Source organism: Moschus berezovskii, chromosome 17 (genome assembly GCF_049115385.1).
Source record: "Moschus berezovskii isolate FMDL1 chromosome 17, NW_MosBer_1.0, whole genome shotgun sequence".
In the NCBI taxonomy this organism is placed as follows: Eukaryota; Metazoa; Chordata; class Mammalia; order Artiodactyla; family Moschidae; genus Moschus; species Moschus berezovskii.
This window is the reverse complement of record NC_142476.1, coordinates 38,377,518-38,395,117: the sequence shown is the minus strand read 5'-3', so window position 1 is coordinate 38,395,117 and position 17,600 is coordinate 38,377,518. Positions and strand designations below refer to the sequence as shown.

Here is a 17,600-nt window from a genome sequence, read left to right as displayed (position 1 = left end):
GAATCTGCTTAGGGATGCGAGTGCTGGGAGACAAATGTGATAGACCAGAAAGACATCAGGCTTCCAGCCACATGGACCTGAATTTGGAAGCCAACTCCTGAATTCATTAGATATTATTCAAAAGCACAGAATTCACCTCTTTGTCTCTGCATCCACAGCATTGTACCTGGCACCTGGACAGGTGCTCAAGAAGTGAGAAATAACAACATCTAAGAATGCATCATATCAGAGAAGGCAATGGCAACCCATTCCAGTGTTCTTGCCTGGAGAATCCCAGGGGTGGCGGAGCCTGGTGGGCTGCCATCTATGGGGTCACACAGAGTCGGACATGACTGATGCAACTTAGCAGCAGCAGCAACAACAAAAATGCATCACATAAGTCAGTCTTACCTTCAGCATCCTTAGAGGAAGATCATGTGATTTCCCTCTCTGGACTCTTGAGACTTAAACATGTTTATGTGTTTAAACAGGTTAAACATGTTAGTGGTCATTATGTATCAACTTCCCCTCTGGTCAGAGTGTGTCCAACCTTCCCTGTTTTCCCTAAGGCATAACCACATTGTGCAAGAAGAGCCTTAGTTTAACTCTGCTGTCCCCACGTCCCTCATCCCAGTTATGTAAGTCTAGAGTCTGTAAGGGAGGAAAGACTTCTCCCCTCTACCCTCCAAGTTTTCCCAATGGGGCCTGAAAATTAAGACTGAGAAGATGTTGATTAACAAGAGAAAAATAAATAGAAATTTCTTAACATAAACAGCACACCTGAACATGGGAGAAAGTCAATGACCAGGAACTCAAAGGGGTGGTTAGAACTTAGGGCTTCTATAGCATCTTAACATAGGACAAAACATTTGTCGAGAAGTGACAAGACAAAGGAAACGGGTTTAGTGGTGGCAAACTGTGGGAAGGTAAATATATAGGGGAAAATAATGGAGGATAAGGGTTGATTATTTTGGAGCCCAGTGGTTTTTCCAGTGGTCATGTATGGATGTGAGAGTTGGACTGTGAAGAAAGCTGATTGCCAAAGAATTGATGCTTTTGAACTGTGGTGTTGGAGAAGACTCTTGAGAGTCCCTTGTACCGCAAGGAGATCCAACCAGTCCATTCTAAAGGAGATCAGTCCTGGGTGTTCATGGGAAGAACTGATGCTAAAGCTGAAACTCCAATACTTTGGCCACCTCATGCAAAGAGTTGACTCACTGGAAAAGACTCTGATGCTGGGAGGGATTGGGGGCGGGAGGAGAAGGGGATGACAAAGAATGAGATGGCTGGATGGCATCACCAACTTGATGGACATGAGTTTGAGTGAACTCCGGGAGTTGATGATAGACAGGGAAGCCTGGCGTGCTGTGATTCATGGGGTCGCAAAGAGTCAGACACGACAGAGCGACTGAACTGAACTGAACTGAACTGAAAGGTTGATTTAGTAAGGTTTGCTAGGTAGATTCCTCTGGTGCCATCTCTGGACCAAAGAGAGTTAAGAAATGTCCTGAGTGATTAAGAACAGTAGAAAGGAGAGGGCAGAGGATTTGTCTTATTTCAGCTTCCTCTCAACTGCCTTCAGCTCAAAATAATCATTAAGTAAAAGTGGTACATTTTAAGATTGTGTACTCTGAACCCTTTGTGTCACACACAGAAGCTATGACCTAGGATGGAAAAAAAAAGTTAAAGTGTTGGTCGTTCAGTCATGTCCGACTCTTTTTGACTCCATGGACATTAGCCTGCCAGGCTCCTTTGTCCATGGGATTCTCCAGGCGAGAATACTGGAGTGGGAAGTCCCCATCTCCCAGGGATCTTCTCGACCTAGAAGACCCTAGATCTTCTCGAACACAGGTCTCTTGCATTGCAGGTGGATTTTTTACTGTCTGAGCCACCAGGGAAGCCCATGACTTAGGGTGCCAGTTATCTAATGACAGCTGTCCAGAACATGATCACCAGGACTCATGTGAAAGCAAATACAGTGTGAATGTAAAGAACATTCCAGAAAATTGCAAATATGCACATATTTAATTCAAATGATCTGGATCTGTACTTAGCTGCCCTGTTAATCTGCTCTCTGAAAACTGTCCTGTACCTCCTCCCACCTCCCAGAATAGCTTAGGAAGTAATGTTTACCTGGGAGAGCAAACACTCTTCTTCATCTAGATCAAGGGTATGCAAAGTTTTTGGTTGTTGTTGGTTTTTTTTTTTTTTTTTGCAAAGTCCCAGATGATAAATAACTTCCAACCTGGTAATACCAGACCACCTTACCTGCCTCCTGAAAAATCTGTATGCAGGTCAAGAAGCAACAGTTAGAACTAGACATGGAACAACAGACTGGTTCCAAATAGGGAAAGGAGTATGTCAAGGCTGTATATTGTCACCCTGCTTATTTAACTTATATACAGAGTACATCATGCAAAATGCTAGGCTGGATGAAGCACAAACTGGAATCAAGATTGCTGGGAGAAATATCAATAACCTCAGATAAATAGATGACACCACCCTTATGGCAGAAAGTGAAGAAGAACTAAAGAGCCTCTTGATGAAAGTAAAAGAAGAGAGTGAAAAAACTGGCTTAAAACTCAACATTCAAAAAACTAAGATCAAGGCATCGGGTCCCCTCACTTCATGGCAAATAGGTGGGGAAACAATGGAAACAGGAGAGACTATTTTTCTGGGCTCCAAAATCACTGTAGATGGTGACTGCAGCCAGGAAATTAAAAGATGCTTGCTCCTTGGAAGAAAAGCTATGACCAACTTAGACAGCATATTAAAAAGCAGAAACATTACTCTGCCAACAAACATCCATCTACAGTTTTTCCAGTTCAGTTCAGTCGCTCAGTCATGTCCGACTCTTTGCGACCCCATGAATCACAGCACGCCAGGCCTCCCTGTACATCACCAACTCCCGGAGTTCACTCAAACTCATGTCCATCGAGTTGGTGATGCCATCCAACCATCTCATTCTCTGTCATCCCTGTCTCCTCCCACCCCCAATCCCTCCTAGCATCAGACTCTTTTCCAGTGAGTCAACTGGTCGCATGAGGTAGCCAAAGTATTGGAGTTTCAGCTTTAGCATCAGTCCTTCCAATGAACACCCAGGATTGATCTCCTCTAGAATGGACTGGTTGGATCTCCTTGCAGTCCAAGGGATTCTCAAGAGTCTTCTCCAGCACCACACTTCAAAACCATCAATTCTTTGACAATCAGCTTTCTTCACAGTCCAACTCTCGCATCCATACATGACCACGGGAAAAACCATAGCCTTGACTAGACAGACCTTGGTTGGCAAAGTAATGTCTCTGCTTTTGAATATGCTATCTAGGTTGGTCATAACTTTCCTTCCAAGGAGTAAGCGTCTTTTAATTTCATGGCTGCAATCAGCATCCGCAGTGATTTTGGAGCCCCAAAAAATAAAGTCTGACATTGTTTCCACTGTTTCCCCATCTATTTGCCATGAAGTGATGGGACCAGATACCATGATCTTTGTTTTCTGAATGTTGAGCTTCAAGCCAAACTTTTCACTCTCCTCTTTCACTTTCATCAGGAGGCTTTTTAGTTCCTCTTCACTTTCACAGATGTGAGAGTTGGACTATAAAGAAAACTGAGCGCCAAGGAATTGATGCTTTTGAACTGTGGTGTTGGAGAAGACTACTGATTGTCCCTTGGACTGCAAGGAGATCAAACCAGTCAATCCTAAAGGAAATCAACCCTGAATAGTCATTGGAAAGACTGATGTTGAAGCTGAAACTCCAATACTTTGGCCACCTGAAGCAAAGAATTGACTTATTGTAAAAGACCCTGATGCCGGAAAAGATTGAAGGCAGGAGGAGAAGGGGGTGGCAGAGGATGACATGGTTAGATGGCATCACTGACTGGATGGACATGCATTTGAGCAAGCTCCAGGAGATGGTGATGGACAGGGAAGCCTGGCACGCTGCAGTCCATGCGGTTGCAAAGAGTCAGACACGACTGAGCAACTGAACTGAACTGAACCTGGTGGCTCAGACAGTAGAGAATGTGACTATGATACAGGAGACAAGGTTCTATCCCTGGGTCATGAAGATCCCCTGGAGGAGAGCATGGCAACCCACTCCAGTATTCTTGCCTGGAGAATTCCATGAACAGAGGAGCCATGGGGTCACAAAGCGTCAGACATGATTGAGCAACTAACATTTGCACTAGATAGTAAATACTTTAGGCTCTTTAAGCCACACAGCCTCTGTCATTGCAAGCTACTCATCTCTAACCTGATACAGTGAAAGCTACAATGGTTGTGACTATGTTCCAGTAAGACTTTTTTTTATAGGCATTAGAATCTAAATTTCATGTAATTGTCAGGTGTCACAAAGTATTCTCTCTCTGATTTTTTTTCATTCATTTAAAAATGCAAAAACTATTATAGCTCAAAAGCTGTGGGCTGTATTTGCCCTGCAGGCCAACATCTGCCAGCCTCACCTAAATGAAGGCTGAGCTCATCTTTGACCCAGGATGGCCATCATTAGCTGCTTACTCCCCTTTCCAGCCACAGCACACCCAGGAGACTGCACCCCAGGAAGGAACCTGCAGGGAAATCAGGGAGGAAGTCTACTGGGAACAGGAGGAGCAGAGGCCATGGGGAAACTGTGGAAGTGGACCCAGGACAGAAGTCAATAACTCCTGCTTGCTAATATGTCTAGCCCTGGGCAATTCAGTTACACTGTCTAAGCTTTGTCTGTCTCTTACACGAAATGGATCTATTCCACCTTGTGAGACTGTGAGGATTATGTGAAATAAGCTACTCAAAGCATTTCACACAGCCTGGCACCCAGCAAGACCTTAATGGAGGCTGGTCCCCCACAGGGAAGGAAGGGGACATTCCCATTTTTTCAAATGCCAATTAGCCTGAAGAATGTCCACACATTTACAGAATGTATGTGTAAGGTCAAAACGGCCCATGACGTTAAATAAAAGAACCCAGACGCCAAATAATGTAACAGGCTTTAACGGCCAGGCCCCCCGGGCAGGATTTCTGGACCTAACAGGGTGAGGTTGGGGAAGTCCGAGTGGAACAAAGGCAGAGAGCAACTTATATAACTTTAGGCAAGATTTGGAGTAGTGGTCTCTCATAGGTCAGTTAGTCGAGGTGACAAGACCAGGTTGGTCGCTCCGGAGGTGAGGAGGGAGGGTTGATTTCGGTCGAGAGCTGTTGCCTCAAAGACTCTTCAGTGGTTTGGCCGGACTTTTTCCCGCCGGCGGGAAATGAAGAGGAGATTTTTCATTCTTCAGAAGCCAAGATGGCCACTGGGGAGGAGAAGCCAAGATGGCCACCGGGGTCTGGCCTTACATTCCGACTCTTTTGATAGGATAGGGGGTGATGTTGTCGTCTCTGGCTACTTCCTGCTGGAAAGGGGTGTCGTGGGGCTTTTGGGTCATGGCCAGGCCCCAGTGCCTCTCAGGGGTTCCCAAGGTCTTTAGGTGGGAGTCTGGAATAGGAGTTTATCATCATCAACTGTCCGGTGGCAGCTTGGGTCATCTTTTGCAGCTGTTGGTATGTGGGCTGTAGAGCAATGTGAGTAAAGTGGCTACAAGAATAAAAACAGGTTTAATTCCGACCAGCTAACATGGTCTTGGGTCTGCGGCCTGTCATTGCATCGTTGTTGTTTGAGCTCTTCAACTCTTCCCTCCCTCACTGGTAGCTTATCTAGATTTAATCCTGGGTCTCTGTTAATTGCGTAGGCTGGTACTGAGACCTCAGGACCGTAAGTTGAACTGAATTTACCCGTTCCCTAACAAAATTGGTCAGCTTGTTGATGATGCAGGGCCCAATTGTTAACAAGAGGAGGAAGATGACAAGTGGACCTGTCAAGGCTGAGATTAAAGTCATCAACTAAGGAGACCCGCTGAACAATTGTTCATACCATCCGCTCTCTTTGGGTTCTCTCTCTTTAATATGGCGTCTCAGCAAAGCCATGGAGTCTTTAATGACTCCAGAATGGTTGACATAAAAACAGCATTGTTCTCCCAAAGCCGCACAGAGGCCCCCTTGTTGCATAAAGAGGAGATCCAGCCCTCGTCTGTTTTGTAGGGTTACCTCCACTAGGGAATTTAGAGATTCTTCTAATTTAGTCAGGGACTGTTCTAAATGTTTAAGGTCTGAGTCAATGACTGACTGCAGGATTTTATAATTTCTGTCTTGTAGGAGCAGGGCTGAGGTTGCTACCCCTGTGGCCCCGGCTATGCCCAGCCCCACCATGGATGACAAGAGAAATGCGGCTGCTCCGATAGCTCATCTACTCCTAGATGGGAGAGGGGGAAATGCCAGTTCCATCTGAGTCTCTTCATAATAGGTCATTTTAGGAAACAGCTGGCCAGAATTTATAACGGTGCCATGAATACAGGGAGTAAGACCCGTTGAGCAAGCCCACCACCCAGTGGGGGCAGAATAGTAAGAGCCATTGGGCACCGAAAGGGTACTGCTACATAACCCCACAGGGGCTTGAGCTCTTGGAGATATAACACATGTGCCTGCTCCCATTACCTGTTGGAGTGATTAAAGGGTTGGTGGGGGTTGGCAATACATGCAGCTAGCAGTATGGTCAGGATCAGGAGCGCTTGATTTAGAGTAGTCAGAAGAGGCCGCAGAGCAAGCATGGCTGATTAAGATATTAAGCAGAGGAGAACCAAGGTATAAAAGTTGATCTGACCCTCCAGTTCCCTTTCCCATCGGATCTAAACCCTGGTCCTGGTGGTCGTAAGAGGAGGAATAGTAGTACTGAAATTGTGCTCGTAGTGTGCTTTGTATGGCATGTGAGCTAGTTTCAGACAAGGGAAAAAAAAAAAAAGTTGATCTGGGTGTTGGTATAAAGAAGGAAGGTTCCCTGTAGCCAAATAGCCAATGATAGCCTGGGTGAGAGAATCGAAGTCGGTTATAGGAGTGGCAAGCCAGAGGTCTTGCCGGAGGTCAGACAGAAAGTTTTCAAGACTGGCTAAGGTGAGAGACATGTAGAGAGGTAGGTCACTACAAAAAATAGTAGCACCCCAGAAGTATAGCGCAACCTACAACGTAGGTGAGGGCCAGAAAGAGGCAGAGAGCAAAGGACCTCTCCGGTGGGGCGATTGAAGCGAGGCCTATGGCAAAAAGTACGACCAGGAGGGTGACTAGAAGCAAGTCCCACCAGTTGAGCTCGATAGTCATTACTCGCTGTATAGCAGCTTGAATGGCGTGAGGCCTGTCTTGGAGTGGGGAGTTGTTCAGATGCATGTGAGTGCTGCCGGCAGAAGGTGACTTGTTTCAGCATTGTCTAGGTGTTGGTCAGGGAATATTCTTGTCATACTACCACTTGGAGATTTGTTGCATCCTGGAAGAAACAAACTTAACAAGAAAGTTAAAGGTACGTGGCCCAATGATTAATAGAAGTAGAAAAGCTGCTCAGGGACTACCAGGAGAACCAGGACCAGACATTGGTTCATGACATTAATGTTTCTCTAGGTACGAGAAGATGCAAGAATTTGGGCTCATAAAATCTTTACCTGAAAACACCTGACTATCTGAAGGCTGGTTCTTCTGGGTTTTTCCCAGAGTACAGAGTGCCTTATTTCTGATCTCCACCCTGAACTCCTTTCAGGGGGTGTTGAAGGTCAGCAGCTTGCAGTGGTCATGATGTAATCTCTGTAGAGGCAGCTGGCAAGTATCAACTTTCAGTCAGCAGGGTCCCTTCATAGCCACATATTTGACCATGTTTGGGGGCCATTTCATGGTCATTGTGTCCCACGGTGCTGAGAAGGCTCATTCCCAGGTCTAGGGATGATTCCATTGATGGGCCACTCAGTGTGCTAAAATTGGACCAGGCCTTGCAAGTAGCAAAAGTCTCTGGACCTCTGTCTTACTAGCCTCTTGGTCCAAGAAAATATTCCCTCTTGTTGCTTCTTCCCACATCTAGAGTTACATTATTACAATCATTGATCTCATATGGAATTGCATATCAGCATTATATCACAGGCTCAGTCACACATTTGTTAAAGTAAGAAATAATTTTCTGAAACAAGTGACATAGAAAATAATATAGCCATCAGTTCAGTTCAGTTTGGTTCAGTCACTCAGTCGTGTCCGACTCTTTGCGACCCCATGAATCACAGCACACCAGGCCTCTCTGTCCATCACCAACTCCCAGAGTTCACTCAAACTCACGTCCATTGAGTCGGTGATGCCATCCAGCCATCTCATTCTCTGTCGTCCCCTTCTCCTCCCGCCCCCAATCCTCCCAGCATCAGATAATATAGCCATAGCTAGCAGTTATTAGTAAAGTCAAAAGTAAGAATCATAAGTCAAGAACTTTCATTAGATAAAGCCTGGTACACCCCAAGTCATCTGACTTCATTTGTTAAATGTCTATAGCCTGGTGTTAATCTCCTGGTTATACATTATGGAGCATCTGATCTCTATCTGAAGATTGGTTACTGAGATAAGCCTTAGAAACAAACTTAGAGTGTCCTTTTTAATAAATTAAATTTTTAGCAATATCACATAACAAGGAACTGTCTCAGCAGTGAGTCTTAGTAAACACTAGACCTTAATTAGCAAAACTAGAAACTTAATTTAACAATTTACAAAACTTATTTTTCATTATGGAGGCATGGCAGCATTGGAGCCAGTTAAAAAACAAAAACTAGAAACCAGTCATCACACTGGCCCATGGAAACATCTAGGGTTATTTTATATTTCCTACCATTAGAAAAATTAAACTAAATAAGGAAAAAACAAAGGAGAAAAAAAACAAATTTTACAAAATGGCAACTAGCATGACCTAAAAGAGTGTACTGAAATTATCTTTCTTTAATTTAGTAACAAAGTCCTATTGGAATGAACATTTTTGGATAACTAAGTTATCAGGAGGAGAAGGCAATTGCACCCCACTCCAGTCTCTTGCCTGGAGAATCCCAGGGATGGGGAAGCCTGGTAGGCTGCCGTCCATGGGGTCGCACAGAGTCAGACATGACTGAAGCGACTTAGCAGCAGCAGCAAGTTATCAGGACAGTGTTCCTCTTAGTGCTCAGGGCAAAAATACAAGCTATGTCGAAATAATTTCTACATTCTATAAGGAAAGACAGACTTTGAAAACGGAGTGACTGTTTTAAAAACCAGAATACAAGATTTAGCCAGAATGTTCAAGACTGACAGGTTTGAAGGAGTGAAATCTTCACTGGCAACAAAATAAAAAATCATCTTTAACCCATCAAATAAAACTGAGGTTTGTCAGGGAGCTGGGAAAAGCCAAGCAGCTGTCTTGGATTTCCCATAGCCCTGACTCCAATTTTCAGCTATTATTCACCCATCTTTAATTCCCCAATTTAGGAGTAGACTGCTGCCATGTTTTAAGGACATTAGGATAGCACAAGTCTAACAGAGCTTTTGTATAAGCACAATGAGCTTTTACATGTACCATAATCTTAAATAACGTTTATTTACTTTACTAAAGTGACAAAAGATTGTAAAAACAAATATGAATCACTTAAAGGCAAAGAAATTCATAATCTGTTATTGAAAGATTCATTCTAAGAAAACTTTGTTCTCTTAACACAGAGAGTAGACTAAATTCCAGTCTGTTACCAATTTACCAGAGAGCAAACAAACAAAATTTATCAGTTAACCTTAGAAAAGTCTTTTCCATAAGTCTTGAAGAACTAGCAGTACTTTTAAAGGCATGAGAGTGAATCCATACAAGGCATGTTTAAAATCTAATTAAATTATAATTTACAAAGTAGCCTGGTCATTGCTGTGACTTGTAACATTTCAACATGATAACCAGAATTATAACTGACAACACTTTACCAGGACATATCAGATTTTCATGAATTTCACATAATTTCTAGGATATCTATATAAGTAGCATCACCCATACAGTATAACATGAGAAGACTCATCACTCCCCCAACAATATTTCCCATGCAATTTAACATGTCAGATAAACTCAGGTAGTTTAATAGCTCTTTGGGATGTCTCAGGGGCCCTCTGAAGCATCCCAAAGTCAGCTAGAAATCAAGCTATTTAGGCAGTTTTGTCAATAAATATCAAAAGGGTTTATAACAGTCAGATAGAATCATATAGATCACTGTGAAATAATATATTCACTTAGCCAAGGCAACAAAGAAGATTTCAGGAGAGACGCCCGGCTCCCGGCGGCGCAGACGCGAGAGACGCCCGGCTCCCGGCGGCGCAGACGCGAGAGACGCCCGGCTCCCGGCGGCGCAGACGCGAGAGACGCCCGGCTCCCGGCGGCGCAGACGCGAGAGACGCCCGGCTCCCGGCGGCGCAGACGCGAGAGACGCCCGGCTCCCGGCGGCGCAGACGCGAGAGACGCCCGGCTCCCGGCGCAACCGACCACGTGCAGAATCGTGGCTGAGAGGAGCTGCCCCGCGCCCAGGGTTGGGGCGGTGGCCGAGAGGAGCTGTACCACGTCCAGGAGGTGGTGGCTGCTTGGGCACCGGAGGGCCGAGAGGAGCTGATCCACATTCAAAGCAGGAGGGGCGGCCTTGAGGAGATACCCCTCGTCCAAGGTAGGGTACAGCGGCTGCGCCTTGCTGGAGCGGCTGGGAAGGGATACTCCACGACCAGGTGGAATATAGGAATCCAGTGTTCTGGGGAGGAAGGAACAAGACGGCGAGACCACTTTCTTCCCCACAAATTCATCAAAAGAACATTTGAACGTGGAGTAAAGTCCACAAAACCACTTCTGAATACTGGCAGAGGACATCAGGCTCCCAGAAAAGCAGCCCATTGTCTTCTAAAGGAAAGAGAAGAAATCCAGCTCCACCTACCAGAACACTGACACATGCTTCCCTAACCAGGGAACCCGGACAAGTCACCTGTCCAACCCCACACACAGCGAAGAAACTACATAATAAAGAGAACTCCACAAACTGCAAGAAGAGGGAAAGGACACCCCAAGCAAAGCAATATAAGCAAGATGAAGAGGCAGAGAAATACCCAGCAAGTAAAGGAACAAGATAATTGCCCACCAACACAAACAAAAGAAGAAGATATAGGGAATCTACCTGATAAAGAATTTCGAATTTTGATGGTGAAAATGATTCAAAATCTTGAAAGCAAAATGGAGTTACAGATAAATAACCTGGAGAAAAGGATTGAGAAGATGGAAGAAAGATTTAATAAGGACTTAGAAGAAATAAAAAAGAGTCAATATACAATGAATAATGCAATAGATGAGATCAGAAACACTCTGGAGGGAACAAACAGTAGAATAACAGAGGCAGAAGACAGGATAAGCGAACTAGAAGATAGAATTGTAGAAATAAATGAAACAGAGAGGAAAAAAGAAAAACAAATTAAAAGAAATGAGGACAATATTAGAGACCTCTGGGACAATGTTAAACGCTCCAACATTCGAATCATAGGAGTCCCAGAAGAAGAAGACAAAAAGAAAGACCATGAGAGAATACTTGAGGAGATAATAGTTGAAAACTTCCCTAAAATAGGGAAAGAAATAATCACCCAAGTCCAAGAAATCCAGAGAGTCCCCAACAGGATAAACCCAAGGCGAAATACTCCAAGACACATATTAATCAAATTAACAAAGATCAAACACAAAGAACAAATATTAAAAGCAGCAAGGGAAAAGCAGCAAATAACACTCAAGGGGATTCCCATAAGGATAACAGCTGATCTTTCAACAGAAACTCTTCAGGCCAGAAGGGAGTGGCAAGATATACTTAAAGTGATGAAAGAAAATAACCTACAGCCCAGATTACTATACCCAGCAAGGATCTCATTCAAATATGAAGGAGAAATCAAAAGCTTTACAGACAAGCAAAAGCTGAGGGAATTCAGCATCACCAAACCAGCTCTCCAACAAATGCTAAAGGATCTTCTATAGACAGGAATCACAGAAAGAGTGTATAAACTTGAACCCAAAGCAATAAAGAAAATGGCTACGGGATCGTACTTTTCAATAATTACCTTAAACGTAAATGGGTTGAATGCCCCAACCAAAAGACAAAGGCTGGCTGAATGGATACAAAAACAAGACCCCATATATGTTGTCTGCAAGAGACCCACCTCAAAACGAGGGATGCATACAGACTGAAAGTGAAGGGCTGGAAAAAGATAGTCCATGCAAATAGAGACCAAAAGAAAGCAGGAGTAGCAATACTCATATCAGATAAAATAGACTTTAAAACAAAGGCTGTGAAACGAGACAAAGAAGGAAACTACATAATGATCAAAGGATCAATCCAAGAAGAAGATATAACAATTATAAATATTTATGCACCTAACATAGGAGCACCGCAATATGTAAGACAATTACTAACAAGTATGAAAGGGGAAATTAACAATAACACAATAATAGTGGGAGATTTTAACACCCCACTTACATCTATGGATAGATCAACTAAACAGAAAATTAACAAGGAAACACAATCTTTAAATGATATAATAGAACAGTTAGACCTAAAAGATATCTATAGGACATTTCACCCCAAAACAATGAATTTCACCTTTTTCTCAAGCGCACACGGAACCTTTTCCAGGATAGATCACATCCTGGGACATAAATCTAGCCTAGGTAAATTCAAAAAAATTGAAATCATTCCAAGCATCTTTTCTGACCACAATGCAGTAAGATTAGATCTCAATTACAGGAGAATAACTATTAAAAGTGCCAACATATGGAGACTGAACAACACGCTGCTGAATAATGAACAAATCATAGAAGAAATCAAAAGAGACATCAAAATATGCATAGAAATGAATGAAAATGAAAACACAACAACCTAAAACCTCTGGGACACTGTAAAAGCAGTGCTAAGGGGGAAGTTCATAGCAATACAGGCACACCTCAAGAAACAAGAAAAAAGTCAACTAAATAACCTCACTCTACATCTAAAGCAACTAGAAAAGGAAGAAATGAAGAACCCCAGGGTCAGTAGAAGGAAAGAAATCATAAAAATTAGGGCAGAGATAAATGCAAAAGAAACAAAAGAGACCATAGCAAAAATCAACAAAGCCAAAAGCTGGTTCTTTGAGAAGGTGAATAAAATTGACAAACCACTAGCCAGACTCATCAAGAAACAAAGGGAGAAGAACCAAATCAATAAAATTAGAAATGAAAATGAAGAGATCACAACTGACAACACAGAAATACAAAGGATTATTAGAGAATACTATCAGCAATTATATGGCAATAAAATGAATAACCTGGAAGAAATGGACAAATTCCTAGAAAAGTACAACTTTCCAAAACTGAACCAGGAAGAAATAGAAAATCTGAACAAACCCATCACAAGCACGGAAATTGAAACTGTAATAAAAAATCTCCCAGCAAACAAAAGCCCAGGTCCAGACGGCTTCACACCTGAATTCTACCAAAAATTTAGAGAAGAGCTAGCACCTATTCTACTCAAACTCTTCCAGAAAATAGCTGAGGAAGGGAAACTTCCAAACTCATTCTATGAGGCCACCATCACCCTAATCCCAAAACCTGGTAAAGACCCCACAAAAAAAGAAAACTATAGGCCAATATCACTGATGAACATAGATGCAAAAATCCTTAACAAAATTCTAGCAGTCAGAATCCAACAACACATTAAGAAGATCATACATCATGACCAAGTGGGCTTTATCCCAGGAATGCAAGGATTCTTCAATATCCGCAAATCAATCAACGTAATACACCACATTAACAAACTGAAAAATAAAAATCATATGATTATCTCAATAGATGCAGAGAAAGCCTTCGACAAAATTCAACATCCATTTTTGATAAAAACCCTCCAGAAAGTGGGAATTGAAGGGACATACCTCAACATAATAAAAGCTATATATGACAAACCCACAGCAAACATTATCCTCAATGGTGAAAAACTGAAAGCATTTCCCCTAAAGTCAGGAACAAGACAAGGGTGCCCACTCTCACCACTACTATTCAACATAGTTCTGGAAGTTTTGGCCACAGCAATCAGAGCAGAAAAAGACATAAAAGGAATACAAATTGGAAAAGAAGAAGTAAAGCTTTCACTGTTCGCTGATGACATGATCCTCTACACAGAAAACCCTAAAGACTCTACCAGAAAACTACTAGAGCTAATCAATGATTACAGTAAAGTTGCAGGATATAAAATCAACACACAGAAATCCCTTGCATTCCTATACACTAATAATGAGAAAATAGAAAGAGAAATTAAGGAAACTATTCCATTCACTGTTGCAACGAAAACAATTAAATACTTAGGAATATATCTACCTAAGGAAACAAAAGACTTGTACATAGAAAACTATAAAACACTAGTGAAAGTAATCAAAGAGGACACTAATAGATGGAGAAATATACCGTGTTCGTGGATTGGAAGAATAAATATTGTAAAAATGAGTATACTACCCAAAGTAATTTATACATTCAATGCAATCCCTATCAAGCTACCAACAATATTTTTCACAGAACTAGAACAAATAATCTCACAATTTGTATGGAAATACAAAAAACCTCGAATAGCTAAAGCAATTTTGAGGAAGAAGAATGGAACTGGGGGAATTAACCTGCCAGACTTCAGGCTCTATTACAAAGCCACAGTCATCAAGACAGTATGGTACTGGCATAAAGACAGAAATATAGATCAATGGAACAAAATAGAAAGCCCAGAGATAAACCCACGCTCCTATGGACACCTTATCTTCGACAAAGGAGGCAAGAATATAAAATGGAGAAAAGACAGTCTCTTTAACAAGTGGTGCTGGGAAAACTGGTCAGCCACTTGTAAAAGAATGAAACTAGAACACTTCCTAACACCATACACCAAAATAAACTCAAAATGGATTAGAGAGCTAAATGTAAGACCAGAAACTATAAAACTCCTAGAGGAGAACGTAGGCAAAACACTCTCCGACATAAATCACAGCAGGATCCTCCAAGACCCACCTCCCAGAATATTGGAAATAAAAGCAAAAATAAACAAATTGGACCTAATTAAAATCAAAAGCTTCTGCACAGCAAAGGAAACTCTAAGCAAGGTGAAAAGACAGCCTTCAGAATGGGAGAAAATAATAGCAAATGAAGCAACTGATAAAGGATTAATCTCCAAATTATACAAGCAGCTCCTGCAGCTTAATTCCAGAAAACTAAGTGACCCAATCAAAAAATGGGCCAAAGAACTAAACAGACATTTCTCCAAAGAAGACATAAAGATGGCTAACAAACACATGAAAAAATGCTCAACATCCCTCATCATCAGAGAAATGCAAATCAAAACCACAATGAGATACCATTTCACACCAGTCAGAATGGCTGCTATCCAAAAGTCTACATGCAATAAATGCTGGAGAGGGTGTGGAGAGAAGGGAACCCTCTTACACTGTTGGTGGGAATGCAGACTGGTACAGCCACTATGGAGAACAGTGTGGAGATTCCTCAGAAAACTGGAAATAGAACTGCCATATGATCCAGCGATCGCACTCCTGGGCATACACACCGAGGAAACCAGAATTGAAAGAGACACATGTACTCCAATGTTCATTGCAGCACTGTTTATAATAGCCAGGACATGGAAGCAACCTAGATGTCCATCTGCAGATGAATGGATAAGAAAGCTTTGGTACATATACACAATGGAGTATTTCTCAGCCATCAAAAAGAATGCATTTGAATCAGTTTTAATGAGGTGGATGAAATTGGAGCCAATTATACAGAGTGAAGTAAGCCAGAAAGAAGAACATCAATACTGTATATTAACGCATATATATGGAATTTAGAAAAATGGTAACCTGAACCCTGTATAAGAGACTGCAAAAGAGACATAGGCATTTAGAACAGTCTTTGGGACTCTGTGGGAGAGGGTGAAGGTGGAATGATTGGGGAGAATGGAATTGTAGCATGTATATTATCATAAGTGACCAGTCCAGGTTCGACGCATAATTTTTCCTCTGTTCATTTCTTTGCATTTGTGCTTTTTTAATAAAAATACTTTTAGCTGTAAAGAAAATTATAAAAAATAAATAAATAAATAAATAAAAAAGATTTCAAAGGTAAACATAGAACAGATCACTTCAGAGGTAAAGAAACTTAAAATCCATTATCAAAGGCAGTTCAACATCTCAAGAAAACTTTTATCTATACATGGAAACTATTTCTTTGGGATCTTCTTTCCATCAAAACTTCTTATCACTTTCTGTACCCATTTGTTTTCCCATCCTGGAACAGTCACCTGTAAGTCAGACCTACTTCCTTTTCCCTTCATAAAATGTCTGTTCTGTTCTGTTCAGTTGCTCAGTCGTGTCCAACTCTTTGCAACCCCGTGGACTGTAGCCTACCAGGCTTCTCCATCCATGGGATTCTCCAGGCAAGAATACTGGAGTGGGTTACCATTTCCTTCTCCAGGGGATCTTCCCGACCCAGGGATCGAACCCGGGTCTCCCGCATTGGAGGCAGACGTGTTAACCTCTGAGCCACCAGGGAAGTCCTACCTCATAAAATGTATTTTTCATCAAACCTTCTTTACTGAACATACAAATCTTACTTCCCTTAAGTGGGGACCTCGGTGTCCCACATTGTGGGGTCTATAAGGGAAGATTCAGAGGCACAAAGGAGGAATAGAGGTAGGGTGGGGGAGTAAAGGTGTGAGAAGGGCAGATGTATGGTGGCTTTGAGCTTAGTTAGAATGTCTCGTCCTAACAGTGGAGTGGGACATGAAAGAAGTATTAGGAAGGAGTGGGTGAATAGGTGATGGTCGAGCTGACAAGGCTGTGGTCCAGTCTGTAGGGGGTGTGAGGGCTTGCCATCTATACCTACCACCGAGATCTGGGAAGGAGTCAGAGTGCTCCCGTAAGAGGGAAGAACTTTGAGAGAGGTATTCTCTCCCCTCCAGCAAACATCCCAGATATTGGCCCTTCCCCGTTGCGCCTCCTGTTAGTCTCTGTTAGGCAGCTGCCCCAGGGGGTTGGGCGGGATCCACCGATTTGCCAGATGTCGCTGGTCAGCTACCATTTTGGCTGCTGCCCAGATGGCCTGTCTCTCTTCTGGGGTGGGTAGAGTGACGGAACAGAGGGAGACCCCCGGTGGCGCCTCCAGGGAGACATCTCTTGAGTGAGAAGGCTGTGGAGAAGGCATTGAAAGTGTTAATGAGGGACGGGTTGGGGAAGCTGGGGAAGAGGGAGTCGAGAAAGTAACAGAAGCGGAAGGCGGAGCGCCATCAGGTCTTCTGGAGGAACTGTGAGGGCGGAGTTTTCCTAAGTTTTGGCTGGCGGCGGCGAGGGGCCAGAAGGGGAAAGGGGAAGAAGGATTTGGGAAGGGGGGAAAGAAAGTATAGAGGGAGGGGCGGGGGCGCAATCGCCACTAAAGCCTGTGTCTAAGGCCTGTTACTAGGGTATTTCAGACCGTTTTCCCGTCTTCTGGTAGTAATTATCTAAATCACAGTTCAGCTCAGTCGCTCAGTCATGTCTGACTCTCCGCGACCCCATGAATCACAGCACGCCAGGCCTCCCTGTACATCACCAACTCCCGGAGTTCACTCAAACTCACGTCCACAGAGTCGGTGATGCCATCCAGCCATCTCATTCTCCGTCGTCCCCTTCTCCTCCCGCCCCCAACCTTTCCCAGCATCAGAGTCTTTTCCAGTGAGTCAACTCGTCGCAT

The 17,600-nt window shown here is 43.0% G+C and overlaps 1 non-coding gene across 1 annotated transcript; it reads left to right on the top strand.

Moving 5' to 3' along the window:
• The first annotated feature begins 6,663 nt into the window (after positions 1-6,663).
• Positions 6,664-6,789, top strand: LOC129551865 (small nucleolar RNA SNORA61). The gene has a single exon (XR_008685172.1). It is a non-coding gene; the product is annotated as a small nucleolar RNA SNORA61 (small nucleolar RNA).
• Positions 6,790-17,600: the final 10,811 nt, after the last annotated feature.